Below are 20,325 nucleotides of genomic sequence, written 5' to 3' on the forward strand. Positions count from 1 at the left end.
TGGAATTTACACTTTCATATCTTTTCCTGTTACTAATTAGCACCCTTTATTTCAGCTTAAAGAAGTTTTTCTTATCATTTCTTTTAAGACTTATTTAGTAGTGATAAACTCAATTGAGTTTTGCTTGTGTGAAAAACTCTTTATCTCTGTTTCAATTCTGGATGACTTGGTTGGAAGTTTTTGTTTTTCTCTCAGCACTATGAATATATCATGCACTTCCTTCTGACTTGCAAAATTTCTGCTGAAAAACCTGCTGCTAATTTTATGGGGGTTCCCTTGAATGTAACACATCATTGTTTTTCTCTTGTTGCTTTCTCTGTCTTAAACTTTTTTTAAATTTATTTTTATTGAAGTATAATAGCTTTTCAAAATTTTGTTGTTTTCTGTCCAACCTCAACATGAATCAGCTATAGGTATACATATATCCCCTCCCTTTTGAACCTCCCTCCCATCTCCCACCACATCCCACTCCTCTAGATTGATACAGAGCTCCTGTTTGAGTTTCCTGGGCCATACAGCAAATTCCCTTTGGCTATCTATTTTACGTATGGTAATGTAAGTTTCCATATTACTCTTTCCATACATCTCACCCTCTCCTCTCCTCTCCCCATGTCCATAAGTCTGTTCTCTATGTCTGCTTCTCCATTGCCGCCCTATTAATAAATTCTTCAGTACCATTTTTCTAGACTCTGTATATATGCATTAGAACATGATATTTATCTTTCTCTTTCTGACTCACTTCACTCTGTATAATAGGTTCTAGGTTCATCCACCTCATCAGAACTGACTCAAATGCATTTCTTTTTATGGCTCAGTAATATTCCATTGTGTATATGTACCACAACTTCTTTATCCATTCATCTGTCGATGGACATCTAGGTTGCTTCCATGTTCTAGCTATTGTAAATAGTGCTGCAATTAACAATGGGATACATGTGTCTTTTTCAATTTTGGTTTCCTCAGGGTATATGCCTAGGAGTGGGATTGCTGGGTCATAAGGTGGTTTTATTCCTAGTTTTTTAAGGAATCTCCATAATGTCTTCCATAGTGGCTGTATCAATTTACCTTCCTACCAACAGTGCAAGAGTGTTCCCTTTTCTCCACACCCTCTCCAGCATTTATTGTTTGTAGACTTTTTGATGAGGGCCATTCTGACCAGTGTGAGGTGGTATTGCATTGTAGTTTTGATTTGCATTTCTCTAATAATGAGCGATGTTGAGCATCTTTTCATGTATTTGTTAGCCATCTGTATGTTTTCTTTGGAGACATGTCTGTTTAAGTCTTTTTCCCACTTTTTGATTGGGTTGTTTGTTTTTCTTGCATTGAGTTGTATAAGCTGCTTATAAATGAATCCTTTGTCAGTTGTTTCATTTGCTATTATTTTCTCCCATTCTGAGGGTTGTATTTCCACCTGGCTTATAGTTTCCTTTGCTGTGCAAAAGCTTTTAAGTTTAATCAGGTCCCACTTGTTTACTTTTGTTTTTATTTTCATTACTCTAGAAAGTGGGTCATGAGGATCTTGCTTTGATTTATGTCATCGAGTGTTCTGCCTATGTTTTCCTCTAAGAGTTTTATAGTTTCTGGTCTTACGTTAAGGTCTTTAATCCACTTTGAGTTTATCTTTGTGTATGGTGTTAGGAAGTGTTCTAATTTCATTCTTTTACATATAGTTGTCCAGTTTCCCAGCACCATTTATTAAAGAGGCTATCTTTGCCCCATTGTATATTCTTGCCTCCTCTGTCAAAATTGAGGTACCCATAGGTGCATGCTTTTATTTCTGGGCTTTCTATCTTGTTCCATTTGTCTATATTTCTGTTTTTGTGCCAGGATCATACTGTCTTGATGACTGTAGCTTTGTAGTATAATCTGAAGTCAGGAAGCTCAATTCCTTCAGCTCCATTCTTCTTTCTCAGGACTGCTTTGGCTATTCGGGGTTTTTTGTGTTTCCATATGAATTGTGAAATTTTTTGTTCTAGTTCTGTGAAAAATGTCATTGGTAATTTGATAGGGATTGTATTGAATTTGTAGATTGCATTTGGTAGTATAATCATTTTTACAATATTCTTCCTACCCAGGAACTTGGAATCTCTCTCCATCTGTTTATGTAGTCTTTGATTTCTTTCATTAGTGTCTTTTAATTTTCTGTGTGCAGTTCCTTTGTCTCCTTAGGTAAGTTTATTCCTAGATATTTAATTATTTTTGTTGCAATGGTGAATGGGATTGATTCCTTAATTGCTCTTTCTTATTTTTCATAGTTAGTATATAGAATGCAAGTGATTTCTGTGTATTGATTTTGTATCTTGCAACTTTGCTAAATTCACTGATTAGCTCTAGTAATTTTCTGATACTATCTGTAGGGTTTTCTATGTACAGTATCATGTCATCTGCCAACAGTTAGAGCTTTACTTCTTCTTTTCGGATCTGGATTCCCTTTATTTCTTTCTCTTCTCTGATTGCTGTAGCTGGGACTTCCAGAACTATGTTGAATAACAGTGGAAAAAGTGGACACCCTTGTCTTGTTCCTGATCTTAGGAGGAATGCTTTCAGTTTTTCACCATTGAGAATAATGTTTGCTGTAGGCTTATCATATATGGCCTTTACTATGTTGAAGTAGGTTCCTTCTATGCCCATTTTTGAAGAGTTTTAATCATAAATGGGTGCTGAATTTTGTCAAAGGCTTTTTCTGCATCTATTGAGATGATCATATACTTTTTATCTTTCAATTTGTTAATATAGTGTGTCACATTGATTGATTTGTGTATATTGAAGAATCCTTGCATTCCCTGGAATAAACCCAACTTGATCATGTATGAGCTTTTTGATATGTTGCTGAAATATGTTCGCTAAAATTTTGTTGAGGATTTTTGCATCTATGTTTATCAGTGATATTGGCCTGTAGTTTTCTTTTCTTGTGTTGTCTTTGTCTGGTTTTGGTATCAGGGTGATGGTGGCCTCATTGAATGAGTTTGGAAGTGTTCCTTCCTCTACAAGTTTTTGAAAGAGTTTTAGAAGGATAGGCGTTAGCTCTTCTCTAAATATTTGATAGAATTCTCCTGTGAAGCCCATCTGGTCCTGGGCTTTTGTTTTTTGGGAGATTTTTGGTCACGGCTTCAATTTCAGTACTTGTAACTGGGCTGTTCATAATTTCTATTTCTTGCTGGTTCAGTCATGGAAGATTGAACTTTTCTAAGAATCTGTCCATTTCTTCCAGGTTATCCATTTTATTGCCATATAGTTGTTCATAATAGTCTCTTATAGAATCTTATATTTCTGCATTGTCTGTTGCAACCTATCCTTTTTCATTTCTAATTTTGTTGATTTGATTCTTCTCTCTCTTTTTCTTGATGAGTCTGGCTAAAACTTGTCAATTTTATTTATCTTCTCGAAGAACCAGATTTAGTTTTATTAATCTTTACTATTGTTTATTTCATTTCTTTCTCATTTGTTTCTGCTCAGATCTTTATGATTTCCTTCCTTCTACTAATTTTGGGGTTTTTCGCTCTTCTTTTTCAGTTGTTTTAGGTGTAAAGTTAGGTTGTCTGTTTGATGTTTTTGTTTCTTCAGGTAGGATTGTATTGCTATAAACTTCCTCTTAGAACTGCTTTTGCTGCATCCCATAGGTTTTGAGTTGTTGTTTTCATTGTCATTTGTTTCTAGAAATTTTTTATTTCCCTTTTGATTTCTTCAGTAACCTGTTGGTTATTTAGAAACATGTTGTTTAAGCTCCATGTGTTTGTGTTTCTTACAGTTTTTTCCTTGTAATTGATATCTAGTTTCATAGCATTGTCGTTGGAGAAGATTCTTGATACAATTTCAATTTTCTTAAATTTACTGAGGTTTGATTTATGAACCAAGATGTGGTCTATCTTGAAGAGTATTCCATGTGCACTTGAGAAGAACGTGTATTCTGCATTTGGATGGAATGTCCTAAAGATATCAATGAGATCCATCTCATCTAATGTATCATGTAAGACTTGTGTTTCCTTATTAATTTTCTGTTTTGATGATCTGTTCATTGGTGTGGTGGGGTGTTAAAGTCTCCTACTATTATTGTATTACAGTCCATTTCTCCTTTTATGTCTGTTAGTGTTTGTCTTATGTATTGAGGTGCTCCTATGTTGGGTGCATAGATATTTACAATTGTTATGTCTTCCTCTTGGATTGATCCCTTGATCATTATGTAGTGTCCTTCCTTATCTATTGCAATATTCTTTATTTTAAGGTCTATTTTGTCTGATATGAGGATTGCTACTCCAGCTCTCTTTTGCATCCCATTTGCATGGAATATATTTTTCCATCCTCTCAATTTCAGTCTATAGGTGTACTGAGGTCTGAAGTGGGTTTCTTGTAGACAGCATATATATGGGTCTTGTTTTTGTATCCTTGCAGCCAGTATGTATCTTTTGGTTGGAGCATTTAATCTATTTACATTTAAAGTAATTATTGATATATATGTTCCTGTTGTCTTTTTCTTAATTGTTTGGGGTTGATTTTGTAGATCTTTTTTCTTCTATTGTATTTCTGGACTACATAAGTCCCTTTAACATTTGTTGTAAAGCTAGTTTGATGGTACTGAATTCTCTTAACTTTTGCTTGTCTGAAAAGCTTTTTATTTCTGCATCAATTTTGAATGAGATCCTTGGTGGGTACAGTAATCTTGGTTGTAGATTTTTTCCCTTTCAGTAATTTAAATTTATCCTGCCATTCCCTTCTGGCCTGCAGAGTTTCTGCTGAAAAAATCAGCCGTTAAACGTATGGGGTTTCCCTTGTATGTTACTTGTTGCTTTTCCCTTGCTGCTTTTCATATTCTTTCTTGGTGTTTAGTCTTTGTTAGTTTGACTAGTATGTGTCTTGCTATGTTTCTCCTTGGGTTTATCCTGTATGGGACTCTTCATGCCTCTTGGACTTGAATGACTATTTCTTTTTCCATGTTGGGGAAATTTTCAACTATAATCTCTTCAAAAATTTTCTCATACCCTTTTTCTCTTCTTCTTCTGGGACCCCTATAATTAGAATGTTGGTGTGTTTGATATTGTCCTAAAGGTCTCTGAGACTATCCTCAGTTCTTTTCATTCTTTTTACTTTATTCTGCTCTTCAGAAATTATTTCCACCATTTTATCTTCCAGCTCACTGATTTGTTCTTCTGTTTCATATATTCTGCTATTGATTCCTTCTAGAGTATTTTTAATTTCAATAATTGTGTTGTCTCTGTATGTTCATTCTTTAATTCTTCTAGGTCTTTGTTAATTGAGTCTTTCATTTTCTTCATTTTGTTTTCAAGGTTTTTGATCGTCTTTCCTATCATTCTGAATTATTTTTCAGGTAGTTTGCCTAGTTCCTCTTCATTTATTTGGACTTCTGTGTTTCTAGTTTGTTCCTTCATTTGTCTATTATTTCTCTGCTTTTTCATTATTATTTTTTTAATTACTGTGTTTGAGGTCTCCTTTTTCCAGGCTTCAAGGTTGAATTCTTTCTTCTTTTGGGTTTCTGTCCTCCTAAGATTGGTCCAGTGGTTTGTGTAAGCTTCCTATAGGGTGAAATTTGTGCTGAGTTTTTGTTGGTTTTTCCTCTGATGGGCAAGGCTGAGTGAGGTGGTAATCCTGTCTGCTGATGATTGGGTTTGTATTTTTGTTTTGTTTGTTGTTTAGATGAGGCATCCTGCACAGGGTGCTACTGGTGGTTGGGTGATGCTGGGTCTTGTATTCAAGTGGTTTCCTTTGTGTGAGTTCTCACTATTTGATGCTCCCTAGGGTTAGTTCTCTGGTAGTCTAGGGTCTTGGAGTCAGTGCTTCCACTCCAAAAGCTCAGGGCTTGATCTCTTGTCAGGAACAAAGATCCCACAAGTGGTTTGTTATAGCATTAAGTGAGATTAAAACAAATTCAGGATGGGGAACACATGTATACCTGTGGTGGATTCATTTTGATATTTGGCAAAACTAATACAATTATGTAAAGTTTAAAAATAAAATTTAAAAAAATATATCCAAAAACGAGAAACCAAAGATGAACCCCAGACAAATGGCAGTTACAAAATCAGGCAAATAATAATTAAAATAATGGAATATACACATATACATATACACCCATGAGCAAAGTGAAAAGTCCAACAAAAAAAAAGTTCAGATTGATCTGGCAAACAAAGTATGTCAAAAATTATATTTACCAGTTAACAACAAAACTAAAGCACAAACTGGAAAACAAAACTAAAGCAAGGTGTCAAGTGGGGGGATAAAGCAATGAAAACAAAACTAACAAATATGTTCAGCGGAAAGGAAAGAAGGAAAATAAAGAAAGAATAGATATGCAAAGTAAACAGAAGTAGATGAAGATTTACATATATTAAAAATTAACTGCAAGGGGGAAAGAACAGTAGGAAAGGCAAACAAAGGAAGAAGTGTAGAAAAACTATATTAGATTTTTTAAACACTTAAAAATTAAAGTTATAAAAAAAAAAAGGAAAACTTCACAGAACTGCAAAAGCCCAACACAGAGGCAGAGGTTTATAACAGCAATAAAAAATGTGACTGAGGAAAAAAAATGTTTAGAAGCTTAATTAGATTTCATAGTGCCAATAAAATTGACAACTACAACAGAGGGACTGGATGCCATGATCTTATTTTTCTGAATGTAGAGCTTTAAGCCAACTTTTTCACTCTCCTCTTTCACTTTCATCAAGAGGCTCTTTAGTTCTTCACTTTCTGCCATAAGGGTGGTGTCATCTGCATATCTGAGATTATTGATAATTATTCTGGCAATCTTGATTCCAGCTTGTGCTTCCTCCAGCCCAGTGTTTCTCATGATGCACTCTGCATATAAGTTAAATAAGCAGGGTGACAATATAAAGCCTTGATGTACTTCTTTTCCTATTTAGACCCAGTCTGTTGTTCCATGTTCAGTTCTAACTGTTGCTTCCTGACCTGCATACAAATTTCTCAAGAGGCAGATCAGGTGGTCTGGTATTCCCATCTCTTTCAGAATTTCCCACAGTTTATTGTGATCCACACAGTCAAAGGCTTTGGCATCATTTCATGGCAGATAGATGGGGAAACAGTGGAAACAGTGGCTGACTTTATTTTTCTGGGCTCCAAAATCATTGCAGATGGTGACTGTAGCCATGAAATTAAAAGATGCTTACTTTTTGGAAGGAAAGTTATGACTAACCTAGACAGCATATTAAAAAGCAGAGACATTACTTTGCCAAGAAAGGTCCGTCTAGTCAAGGCTATGGTTTTTCCAGTGGTCATGTATGGATGTGAGAGTTGGACTGCGAAGAAGGCTGAGCACTGAAGAATTGATGCTTTTGAACTGTGGTGTTGGAGAAGACTCTTGAGAGTCCCTTGGACTGCAAGGAGATCCAACCAGTCCATCTTAAAGGAGATCAGTCCTGGGTGTTCATTGGTAGGACTGATTTTGAAGTTGAAACTCCAATACTTTGGCCACCTGATGCGAAGAGTTGACTCATTCGAAAAGACCCTGATGCTGGGAAACATTGAGGGCAGGAGGAGAAGGGGGACAACAGAGGATGAGATGGTTGGATGGCATCACTGACTCAAAGGACATGGGTTTGGGTGCACTCCGGGAGTTGGTGATGGACAGGGAGGCCTGGCGTGCTGTGGTTCATGTGGTCACAAATAGTTGGACATAACTGAGCGACTGAACTGACAACAGAGGGGGGAGAAAAGAAACAAAATCCAAAAGAATCTACAGAGCAAGTCAAAACATAAGAATAATAAATGTTTTTCTTAAGTCACTGCTGTCAGAGTCCTTTCCCTCGCTGGGAGTCACAGTCCACTTCACCTCCCTAGGATGCCCTCCAGCACTGTGCTGATCTCTGGACCTGCTGTGGGGGCAGCTCAGATTCTAACCTGGTCCTACTCCTATGTGTTCTTGCCTCCGATGTCCAAAGCTATCAGAACTAGTGTGCTTTCTCTTGTGGGAGGTCTCAGTGACCTTTTATATATTCCATAGACACAGAGTCTGCCTAGTTGATCGTGTAGATTTCATCTTCAGCTTGTACGCTGCTGGGAAGGTTTTGGGTCTTCTTCCTTAGCCACACTGCTCCTGGGTTTCAATTGTGGTTTTATTTCCACCTCTGCATGTGGATTGTCCACTGGGGTTTGCTCCTGAGGTGCCTTGGAGCACTTGGGTTTGCCCTTGTGAGGGCCAGGTATGGAGGTGTATTTGCTTGGGTCACAGGGGTTCTGATAGCATCAAGTATTCAGGGGAGTTGGCGGCTAAGGCAGTAGGAAATATAGCACTCTAGAAGGGTATGGCAACCAGTATTGGGCAATACGCTCCAGTATTCTTGCCTGGAGAACCCCCCTCCCTGACAGAGAAACCCGCAGGCCACAGTCTACAGGGTCGCAGAGTCAGACGCTACCGAAGTGACCCTGCACACGTAGAGGCCAGACTTTTTTTGCCTGTGGCAGCTCTGCCCCAGTGAGAGTTGAGCGTGAAGGTGGCGCAGCTGCTTGACTTGCAGGGACCCTGGCGGCGCCAAGTGTGCAAGTGACAAGTCTGTGCAGTGACACAGACTGCCTCCGCCACAGGTGTTACGGACCTATCAGTCTTTTTTTGAGCCTCTTGTAGCTGGTGATCAGAAGACCTCTTTGGCTGGTCTTTCTCCATCGCTCTGCCGATTCAGAGGCTTAGAGGGCTCTCTTGCCTGGGGTCCTCTGTGTTTGGTGCGTCAGGCACATAGAGGGCCCCCCCCCTGGCTGGGGTCCTACTCTGTAGATCGGTGTGTCAGGCACTTAAAGGGGCACCCTGGGTGGGGTCCTACTGTGTAGTTCAGTGCATCAGGCATTTGATGGGCCAGCATCTCTATTGTTCAGCTGCCAATGCTGGTTGGTGTGTGGGGAGTGAGAGGCTATGGTGATGACTCCACTCACTATGGGTGACTCAGCAGTACTGCCTTGCTTCCATGGCTGCCCAGCTTTTTCCACAGGCATTTCCCATCACAATCTCCTCCCTTACCTCCCTCGACCTGTCTCTCTGCAGTCAATAGCAGCCCTCACCTCCACACTCCCCAAACTCTACCTCCCAGCCCCTGCACCTTCCAGGGGACCCTTGTCTCTGTCCCCAGTATGTATGATTGTGGGAAGGACTGTCTGATTCTCATTCCATTTAGGCTGCCACAGATCAGCTGTTTCACTCTCAGCCTTAAATGTTTCTCCTCTGACTCAGACTGTTGCCTTGATGTGGGCACTGGACCCCTGCCTCAGTCCCCCCACCCACTGAGGGTGGGTCCAGTCTTACTAACACTCCTGTTTTTCCCCCTAGTCCCTCCTACTGAGTTTTGCATGGTTCTATATATTCTTTTCCTCTGGTCAGGTCCTCCTGTCTGCTCCCAGCTGGTGTTCTGCAGGCACTTCTATGTCTCAAGGTGTATTCCTGATGTATCCGTGGAGAGAGATGTACTCCACGTCCACCTATTCCTCTGCCATCTTGTTCTCTCGCCTGTCTTAAACTTTTGACATTTTAATTATGTGTCTTGATGGAAGTCTCTTTGGGTTCATCTTATTTGTAACTCACTAGGTTTCCTGGACCTGGATGTTTGTTTCTTCCCCAGGTTGGAGAAATTTTCAGCCATTATTTTTTTCATGTAAGCTTTTTGCCCTTTTCTATCTTCTCCTTGTAGAAGTTAATGTGAATATTATTTTGCTTAATGTTGCCCTGTAAGTCCCTTAAGCTGTCTTCTATTTTTTTCATTCTTTTTTTCCCCTTTCTGCTGCACTGACTGTGTAAATTTCTTTTACCCTGGCCTGGAGGTTATGGATCCTTTTTTCTGTTTTATGTAGTCTGCTGTTGAACCCCTCTACTGTAATTTTCAGTTATATTTCATGTCTGTTACTTCTATTGGAACTTTTAAAATATTTTCCATTTCTTTGTAGAAGTTCTCACTGTGTTTATTTGTTCTTTTCCCAAGTTTGTTCATTATCTTTATAGCCATTATTCTGAACTCTTTTATCTGGTAAATCACTTATCTCTGTTTTATTAAGGACTTTTTCTAAGGTTTAATCTTGTTCTTTTGTTTGTAATATACCCTCTACTTCTTCATTTTCTGTGTTGATTTTTATGCATTAAATAAAATAACCACCTCTCCTAGTCTTGAAGGAAGTGACCTCGTGTATAGATTAATCTCATTGTTTAACCTTGCCTCAGCTCTTGGTTGTCTCTGAAACCTTTGTGATTGTCCAAGCTGACTATTTTATTTTGAATGGTTCCCAGTAATTGACATGTGCTAAGACTTTTTGTTTTTTAATATGATCCACCTTTTGACATTTGGATGTTGTTTCCTTCTCTGGAATTCTCTCCATATATTTCTTTAAGTGGTGTAAGTGAAGTGAGGTCGCTCAGTCGTGTCCGACTCTTTGCGACCCCATGGACTGTAGCCTACCACACTCCTCCATCCATGGGATTTTCCAGGCAAGAGGACTGGAGTGGGTTGCCATTTCCTCCTCCAGGGGATCTTCCCAACCCAGGGATCAAACCCAGGTCTCCTGCATTGTAGGCAGACGCTTTACCGTCTGAGCCACCAGGGAAGTCCTAAAGCAAAATGGATTGTGTACTTGATCCTTTGGAAATTTAACTGAAACAATTCTTCACTTATCTCAGTTTATCCTTTGCTTCAGTTCAGTTCAGTCACTCAGTCCTGTCAGAGTCTGCGACCCCATAGACTGCAACATGTCAGGCTTCTCTGTCCATCACCAACTCCCGGAGCTTACTCAAACTCCTGTTCATTGAGTCGGTGATGCCATCCAACCATTTCACCCTCTGTCATCCCTTTCTCCTCCTGCCTTCAATCTTTCCCAGCATCAAGGTCTTTTCAAATGAGTCAGTTCTTCGCATCAGGTGGCCAAAGTATTGGAGTTTTAGCTTCAGTATCAATCCTTCCAATGAATATTCAGGACTGATTTCCTTTAGGATGGACCGGTTGGATCTCCTTGCTGTCCAAGGGACTCTCAAGAGTCTTTTCCAACACCACAGTTCAGAAGCATCAATTCTTCGGCGCTCAGCTTGCTCTATAGTTCAACTCTCACATCCATACGTGACTACTGGAAAAATCATAGCTTTGATTAGACAGACCTTTACTGGCAAAGTAATGTCTCTGCTTTTTAATATGCTGTCTAGGTTTGTCATAGCTTTTTTTTCAAGGAGCAAGCATCTTTTAATTTCATATCTGCAGTCACCATCTGCAGTGATTTTGGAGCCCAAGAAAATAAAGTCTGTCACTGTTTCCATAGTTTCCCCATCTATTTGCCATGAAGTGATGGGACTAGATGACGTTAGTTTTTTGAATGATCTTAGTTTTCTGAATATTGAGTTTTATGCCAGCTTTTTCACTCTCCTCTTTCACTCTCCTCTTTCACTTTCATCAAGAGGCTCTTCAGTTCCTTTTCGCTTTCTGCCATATGGTTGGTGTCATCTGCATATCTGTGGTCATTGATATTTCTCCCTGCAGTCTTGATTCCAGCTTGTGCTTCATCCAGCCCGGCATTTCACATGATGTACTCTGCATTTAAGTTAAACAAGCAGGGTAACGATATACAGCCTTGACATACTCCGTTCCAGATTTGGAATCAGTGTGTTGTTGAATATTCAGTTCTAACTGTTGCTTCTTGACATGCACACAGATTTCTCATGAGGCAGGTAAGGTGGTCTGGTATTCCCATCTCTTTAGGAATTTTCCACAGTTTGTTGTGATCCACACAATCAAAGTCTTTGGCATAGTCAATAAAGCAGATGTTTTTCTGGAACTCTCTTGCTTTTTGATGTTCTGATGGATGTTGGCAATTTGATCTCTGGTTCCTCTGCCTTTTCTAAATCCAGCTTGAACATCTGGAAGTTCATGGTTCATGTACTGTTGAAGCCTGGCTTATAGAATTTTGAGCATTCCTTTGCTAGCATATGAGATGAGTGCAATTGTGTGGTAGTTTGAATATTCTTCGGCATTGCCTTTCTTTGGGATTGGAATGAAAACTGACCTCTTCCAGTCCTGTGGTCACTGCTGAGTTTTCCGAATTTGCTTGGCATATTGAGTGCATCCCTTTCACAGCATCATCTTCTAGGATTTGAAATAGCTCAACTGGAATTCCATCACCTCCACTAGCTTTGTTCATAGTGATGCTTCCTAAGGCCCACTTGACTTCACATTCCAGGATGTCTGGCTCTAGGTCAGTGATCCTTTAACACACAGCAAAATTGCAGTATGTCCACCCTGGGTCCTTCCACATTTTTACATACTTTGTTGTTCAGTCACTCAGTTGTGTCCAACTCTTAGCGACCCCATGGACTGCAGCCTGCCAGGCTTCCCTGTCTTTCACTCTCATACTTCCTGATTCCTCTTCATCTTATGGTTCTCTATAATCATTCATCTCCTTCTCGTTGTTAGTAATTTTTTAATTTAAAGATCAATTATTATGTGTCTTGCAAATTTATAATCTATATTTCACAAGTGTACTACACTGTGTCCCCTTAGGTGAACTGCCATTTTTAAAAGAGTAAAGCATGCTTTAATTGTGGTGTATATTACTTTAGACTCACATAGAAATCCCTTTGTAAAAACCATATGATGTCCAAAATATTTCCTTCATTTTAAGAATTGTAAATTTGTATTAATGCTGAAAACCCAGCCTCTGTGCACCGATGCTGAATTGAATCTTAGAGAAAGAGTTTTGGATGAAATAGAAAAGAACAGTTTTGTTGCTTTATCAGACAAAGCAGGACACAGCAGGCTCATGTCTCAAAAACTGGGTATCACAACCTAAGAGGGTTTGGTGAGGAGTTTTACAGCAGTGGTTCAAGGGCAGGGTTACTGATAATGATCATGGTATGTGTATTCATAAAAATATCAGCAGATATTACGGTATAACCATTATTGATTTTCTCTTGAAATATTCATTAAAGAGTATATTCAAGTTAGATAGTAATATATGCTTAATCACTCTGTATTCAAATACATTATTTCCATTGCTTACTCATAAAACCATTAATTAGTTCAAGTATTCACAACAGGACTGCTAAGTCCTGTTTATTCTCGATTATAAATACAACTTTAAAAATGAAACTGTACATTATAAGTTCTATTTTTATCTGTAGGCATCCTGCTTTATCTATCTTACATTATGATTAAGGTTTTAAAAAATTACTTAAAAAAAAAAATTACTTAAGTAGAGATCCTAGCAAATACACATCAATTTAGCCAAATGCCTGGCCACAAATAATATTTAATAAATGATGTGAATTTTCATGAAGTATTTAATATTTATCAAGTATCTACTAAGTGCTGATTGATTCAGTGACACTTGATAAGGGCACTAAGGCATTAGAGAGGTCAAGTTCAAGTGGCATATCTGACATTTGACCTAATAGCTGTCTTACTAACGAATACTGTGCTTTAGTTTCTCTTTCAAAGGAGGTATTGAATCAATGTTTATTTACTTATTACAAGTTTTATTTACTTAAACTTTTCTTAGCTCAGGCAGGCCTGATTTTATTCATAGGTCATAGTCTGCACGTAACTGTTCTAGGGAACTATTCAAAAGGAGAGACAGTTATGAATCCTCATTGTGATCAAGATGAGTTTTGACAACTTGTGTAAGTTACTCCTTGTTCCACAACTTCAATTATATCTACTATTATCTTTGAAGGCTCTTCTAAACTAATCTTTCTTGTAAATACCCATAACTATGTCCTGCCAAACAAACTTAACAGTTTAAAGAATGCAGTGTTTCTGGGCTAAGAAGATTCCCTGGAGGACGACGTGGCAATCCACTCCAGTATTCTTGCCTGGGAAATCCCAGGCAGAGGAGCCTGGTGGGCTATAGTCCATAGGGTCGCACAGAGCCTGACACGACTAAAATGACTTAGCGTGCATGCATGCATTCCTTACTTACCACCTCTTCCTCTTTGTTTACTGATAGTAATTTCCCTAAGGGATGTCATGGACCCTCCTGTTTTTTGTAATCTTCTAGTCACTACTCTATTCATCGCCAGAGCTTTCATTATTACAGTACAGCCAATGCTCTTGGTCTACATGCTAAGCTCCAGACTCACATTTCCAATGGAGGGCTATGAATCTTTAACTGATAGCTCATAGGCATCCTGCAGTCACTATAACTAAAATTGAATTCATCTTCCCACATGTAGATTTATAAACAGAAAACCAAATCACACCAACAATGAATGTTTCACCAAATAAGGAATGTTAAGAATTTTGTTTTGTTTTACACAATGATGGAAAACTAGAGAAGTATCTAATTTTTTGGTTTTTGCAGATGTCAGTTTTGAGTAATATTTCTTCCGATATTTCTTCATGTTGCTTTGTTCCACATGGATCATCCTAGTCATGGTGCAAATGCTGCAGGAATGGAAAATCTGACTTTTAGATTATTCTGTATGAGGATTTTAACACTTTGATCTTGTCAATCAAGTATCAAAAACATTACATATAGTTGTTTTCGTGTTTAACCATTATAAGCCATAACAAATGCTCATAGATCGTGAACATTTTAAGTGTTGCTCTGACATCCACACTGAGGTTTGTTTTTATGTCTGTCAAATTTATTGGGGTTTTACCTTCATTAAGTTTGGTTCAGTTCAGTCGTTCACTCATGTCCGACTCTTTGCGACCCCATTCATTAGGATGTACAAAATTTAAGCATAGAACTGATATGATATATACTAAGAAAAAAACACAGCAAAGTACAAGAGTATACATAGTCTGCATATGAAAGGATATGAATATGTACATCTCCTTAATTTGCAAAATGAAATACAAATCAGCAATAAAATTGGTTCCACCATACAGGGTGGGTAAGAATGGGGCTCCTTCAACTTTTTAGTACAATTTTGACTTTTGACCATGTTAAAATTTTAGATGTTTAAACATAAATCAACAAGAAAGAAAAAATCCTATAGATGAATACAAAGAACAAATGAACCTAGCTGGATATGAAAATAGATAACAGAGTTAATTCATTAACCCGGCAGTTTTTCTGAAGAAATTGTTGAAGAAATCTTGTACTTTACCTTGTTACCAGTGCTATCAGTGATTTTAAAACCATTCTGTGTGTATTGAGATTAGGAACCAGGATTCTCATTCTGAGGGAAGGGCGTTAAAATATTAAATGGGGGTAGGAGGAGTGGAAGGGGAAGGTGCAGAGAAAGAACTCTGAGCCATTGGACTGGAATAGGGTTATCAAGATATTATAAAATGTGTGTATATGTGTAAACTTTGCCCACTTACATGGGCCTATATAGCACCCCAATTAAACAAAAAATTTTTTATAGTTGATTTATAATCTTGTTACTTTTTACTACATAGCAAAATGATTCAGTTATACATATATTTTTCAAATTCTTTCCCATTATGATTTATCACAGGATATTGAATATAGTTCCCTGTGCTATTCAGTAAGACTTTGTTTATCTATTCTATGCTATATATTCTAGTTTGCATCTGTTAATCCCAAACTCTCAGTCCTTCCCTCCCCTTTCGCAACTAGAAGTTTGTTCTCTCTGAGTCGGTTTCTGTTTCATAAATATGTTCATTTGTGTCATATTTCAGCTTCCACATGTAAGTGATATCATATGGTATTTGTCTCCTTCTGACTTACTTTGCTTAGTATGATAATCTCTAGTTTCATCCATACTGCTGCAGATGGCATTATCTCATTCTTTTTATGGCTGAGTAATATTCCATTGTACACCCACATCTTCTTTATCCATTCATCTATTGATGGACATTTAGGTTGTTTCCATGTCTTGTCTATCATAAATAGTGCTATGGACACAGGAATAACACCCTAACATTGATTTCAAAATATTACTTTCTACTAAAGCAAACAGAACTTCTTAAAGGAATGACTGATTCCAGGTCTAAGGGGCGAATGTACAAGGTAAACCTAACATATATTGTTCCAGATTCTTTATTGCAGATTCTTTATTCTTTACCATCTGAGCTATAGGGAAGTCCCATAGGACAATAATGAATACTAAATAAAAAAGAATCTGAAAGTCAATAATAAGTTGGTGGGGGTAATCTAGTAAATGGAGGAATTGAAAGAACTAAAAAGTTACCATTTGCAGTCTCTGGTATAGTACCTGATTTGGGTAAGGATAGTCCAAAAATCCTTACACAATTTGGTAAAATTTTCTTGGGAAACAGGATTTATGCAATCTCAAAGTATCAACCCATAGATTACTAAGTAAGAGATAAAAGTACTTTATGATGGAAACCCTGGCATGTACCACCTTAACCAAGTGATCACACTGACATCACCAATAACTGGACAGTGACTTTTGTGCTGCCAGGACTGACTCTTTGAGAAAAACATAAAATTACTATTAACTGGTGATTTTAAGTTTGAACACTTGGTTGAGGTGGTGCATGCCCAATTTCTCCATCATAAGTACTTTTATCTCTGTTAGTACATAATGTATGGGTTGGTACTTTTGAGATTGCATAAATCTGTTTCCCAACAAAATTTCACCATTGTGTTAGCATTCTTTGGATTATTACAGGAATTATTTAACTCAAATCTCAACATGAGAAAACACTGGGAGAAACCCAAATTGTGGAACAGTTTTTTGAGGATGGCCTGAATTCTTCAAAAACACCCAAATGCTACAGAAGAAACAAAAAAGCAGGTAAACTGTGCAAAATAAAAGGAGACTAAATGTAATATACAATTACTGACTGGATATGGGATTGAAATAAATCAGTGTAAAGAACAATATTGGGGCAATCTGGTGAAGTCTGAATATGGACAATTGTTAAAGTATGTAGCGATATGGTGCCTGAACCTTGCTTTTAAATGAAGGCTGCAGGGAGGAAGGAAAACGCATGTGACAAAATATTAACTAGTAAACTTAAGTGAAGGGTATATGAGTATTTTTTTTTCTTATAATAAAAATTTACAGAAAATCCCAGTGAAAAGAAAAAAAAAAAAGCTTAAAAATATAATCACTGATCTTTAGGAGAAAATCTATTACATTATGATAATTATCATCACATACCATTGCTGGCAGGCTTTGGTTGCAAAAATCAACATCATGAGTTTCCTGCAGTAAGTAATGAAATCTCCTGGACTTATTCTTGTTAAACTGGAGAGACATTGAAGCTCCTCATGAGGTTCCCAGAGTCCAAAGCACAGGTGTAATCATGTCTGTATCTATAGGTAATCAGTTAAATCACAATCCAAAATCTATTTTGTCCCAATTTCATGATTTAATCTTCATTACCCATGTAGGATTAATATTTATTTTCCAAAGAAACCCACTGTAATGAAACTCAATGTAATAACTGTACAGTAACTTTTCTATCATTTTAACATTAAGATAAAACAAGATTTATAAAATTAAAAAAAACTTTTGAGACCTAAAGTTTTAAAAATCCATTTAAAATAAAATTAACTCTTGAGTGGTCAGTATAATTCTTAGATGAGTATAAATAAAGTCAACACTTGAGCAGCTATTGAATAGAGTTCCAGTAAATATCCACTAACAGTTTCAAAGAGATATCAACTGAAAGCCAGAAGAGATTGGGACAGATTAGGTTTGGTTTGTATTCAGAATCATTTAAACAATCAAACTAACCATTGTTTATCCAGCTTTCCCATGATGAGGCTTTGAAGAAGACATTGAGAAAGAAATGTCAGAACTTACGCTTCTAGTCATTTGCAGTCTGGCTGGGGAGGTAAGAGTTATGTTTTTAAATATGAAAACAAAAAACCAGAAAATCAAATCAATACACAATTTAAACTTCTGTTTTTCAGATGTTTAAATTGTGTATTACATACCATATTATAAAAAATGTCATGGGAAAACACAATATAGTCAGTGGAAAGTGTGATAACAGTGCGGTTTTAACAAAAGCATGTTATAAATGCTTTTGTTTTATAAAAGCAACATGTATGATGAAGAAAAATAATACCAGAAACACACACACCAGGTATATAACTATGGTTATCTTAAGATTGGTGAAATTTATGATTCTTTGATTTCTATATCAAATATTTTTGCAACACTTTTATAACCAAAGTACTAATATTTTAAAGAAATAATTTAAAGACATCATTAAAAATATAAAGTAATATACACTATAAGCACCTAATTGTCCTGAAAAGTTAGTTCTGCAACATCAACTTCCTAGGGCCGGGGTGCCCCAGGATATCCTCCTAGGAGAGACAGAATGCCCACACAGGTGTAACAGTGCCCTGTGCATGACGGAGTGAGTGCTTAATACAGTCACTCAGATTATATTAACTTTCACCTATCCCATTAGGTTGATAACCCCCCCATTCTGGAGATGAGGAAACAGAAATTTAATTGACTTTGTAAAGATGACCGAGCTAGTAAATGGCTGAACCAGAATTCAAGTCCAAGTTGTCTAACTCAGTCTTTACTCATACTAAATTGGCAATTGCTAAACTCGTGCCTGGAACATCCCATGGATGGAGGAGCCTGGTGGGCTGCAGTCCACGGGGTCGCTAAGAGTCAGACACAACTGAGCGACTTCACTTTCACGCATTGGAGAAGGAAATGGCAACCCACTCTTGCCTGGAGAATCCCAGGGATGGGGGAGCCTGGTGGGCTGCCATCTATGGGGTCGCACAGAGTCGGACACGACTGAAGCGACTTAGCAGCAGCAGCAGAATATAAGCTCCCTCTGTAGGTCTGTAACACACGGGCAGGGTGACCTTGTCAGTCTTGTCATTATGGTTTATTGGTAACTGGATAACTTAAAACTGGCATTCAGAATCAGTCAATAAAGACAATAACTTTGTATCTGCAATCAAAATGATTGTACTAAAATTTTTAAATTAAAATAGTGTAAAAGAATAAGATATTAATAAATGATGTTAAAAGTAACTAAAGCATCTATTTCAGGATTATTGGCAAAGTACCTGCTTTTTGACTTAGAAAATTTACATCACAGGCTCCCTTAGCATTGCATAAGACAGATTGTATAAAATGAGAGCTGTCTAGTTTATTTTCTTTCTTTTAGGACTTGTCATACTTAACACCCCCCAAAACAAAAGGGGACTCCTTTATGCTAGTCTTAAATAAGTTATAATTTATATGAAATATGAACATACAATCACTGCACCAGCAGTTCCTATAGGATGAAAGATGGAAACAACCCAGAAAGAGTTGGACATTGACTTATTATGTAAATAAGGACCAGATATTACAAAAGTATATTGAATTTTCAGCAGATGCACAAGGTGGCCCATGAAGCTCTACCAGAGTAACAACAGAAATAAAAAGTGTTATACTTTGTTAAAAACCAAACTTAAGGTAGAATACTAAATCATTTTTTGAAGAATACTTGCTTGGATTGTCTTATTGTATGGGGTGTAAGTAGTTTTTTTAAAAACTGAAATTTAACCTTATACTCACTGAAATATCTGTGCAACTTAACAGCTATATTTTACCATTTGGTAGAGTTTACCACTTACTTAAAATCCTAAATTGGTACTAATTAAAATGTATATTTTTTCAAGTAAAGGTAAGATGGCATGATATGAACTGTAGTATAAAAGATATTTATAATTATGTATACTTATACAAATAATACATCCTTACAGTAGTATATTTAAAAAGCATATTGAAAGTTAAATGTGAAAGACGCACGACTCCCTTCCCCCACAACCAGTGGTAACCAGTAAAATCAAGTTACTAGTTTCTTGTATGTTTTTCCCAAAATATTCTAGGTGCATATATAATAGCACATGCTGCCCACCAAACCCCAGATATTATTCACTACTCTTTTCTTTCACTTAGCACTATATCTTGAATATCATTACAAACAGTTCATACAGATTATTTCTTGTTCTTTACAATAGCTGTATTAACACTCCATTTAACTTTATTCCATTTTAATAGACATTTAGATTATTTCCACTTATTAGCTATTAGAAACAATTCTGTAATATCCTTGGTACATTCACTTCTGTGTACATCCACAGGCTATTTGTCTGGAAGATAATTTTTAGAATTAAATGGAATATGCAGTTAACATTTTGAAAAGACTTCCAATAGGCTCTCCAAAGCAATATCATATAAGTTTATACTCTGACATGGTTTCTTTGATGGGCTAGGTCAGCGTGCTATTAGCGTTTTTATGAAGTGAGATTGTGAGAGACTGTATATTTAGTATATAATTTTTGAAACATCAAAGAATGTATTAACAATCCAAAGAAATTATCAGCCATTAATGGAACCTATTTCTCTGTAACTAAAGTAATTAACAGTATGTGCTTTGAAGACAGACAGAAATGGGTTCAAATGCTGTTTACTTGTGTGAATTTGAGCAT

The sequence above is a fragment of the Bos indicus x Bos taurus genome, chromosome 20 (assembly GCF_003369695.1).
Source record: "Bos indicus x Bos taurus breed Angus x Brahman F1 hybrid chromosome 20, Bos_hybrid_MaternalHap_v2.0, whole genome shotgun sequence".
Taxonomy (NCBI): Eukaryota; Metazoa; Chordata; class Mammalia; order Artiodactyla; family Bovidae; genus Bos; species Bos indicus x Bos taurus.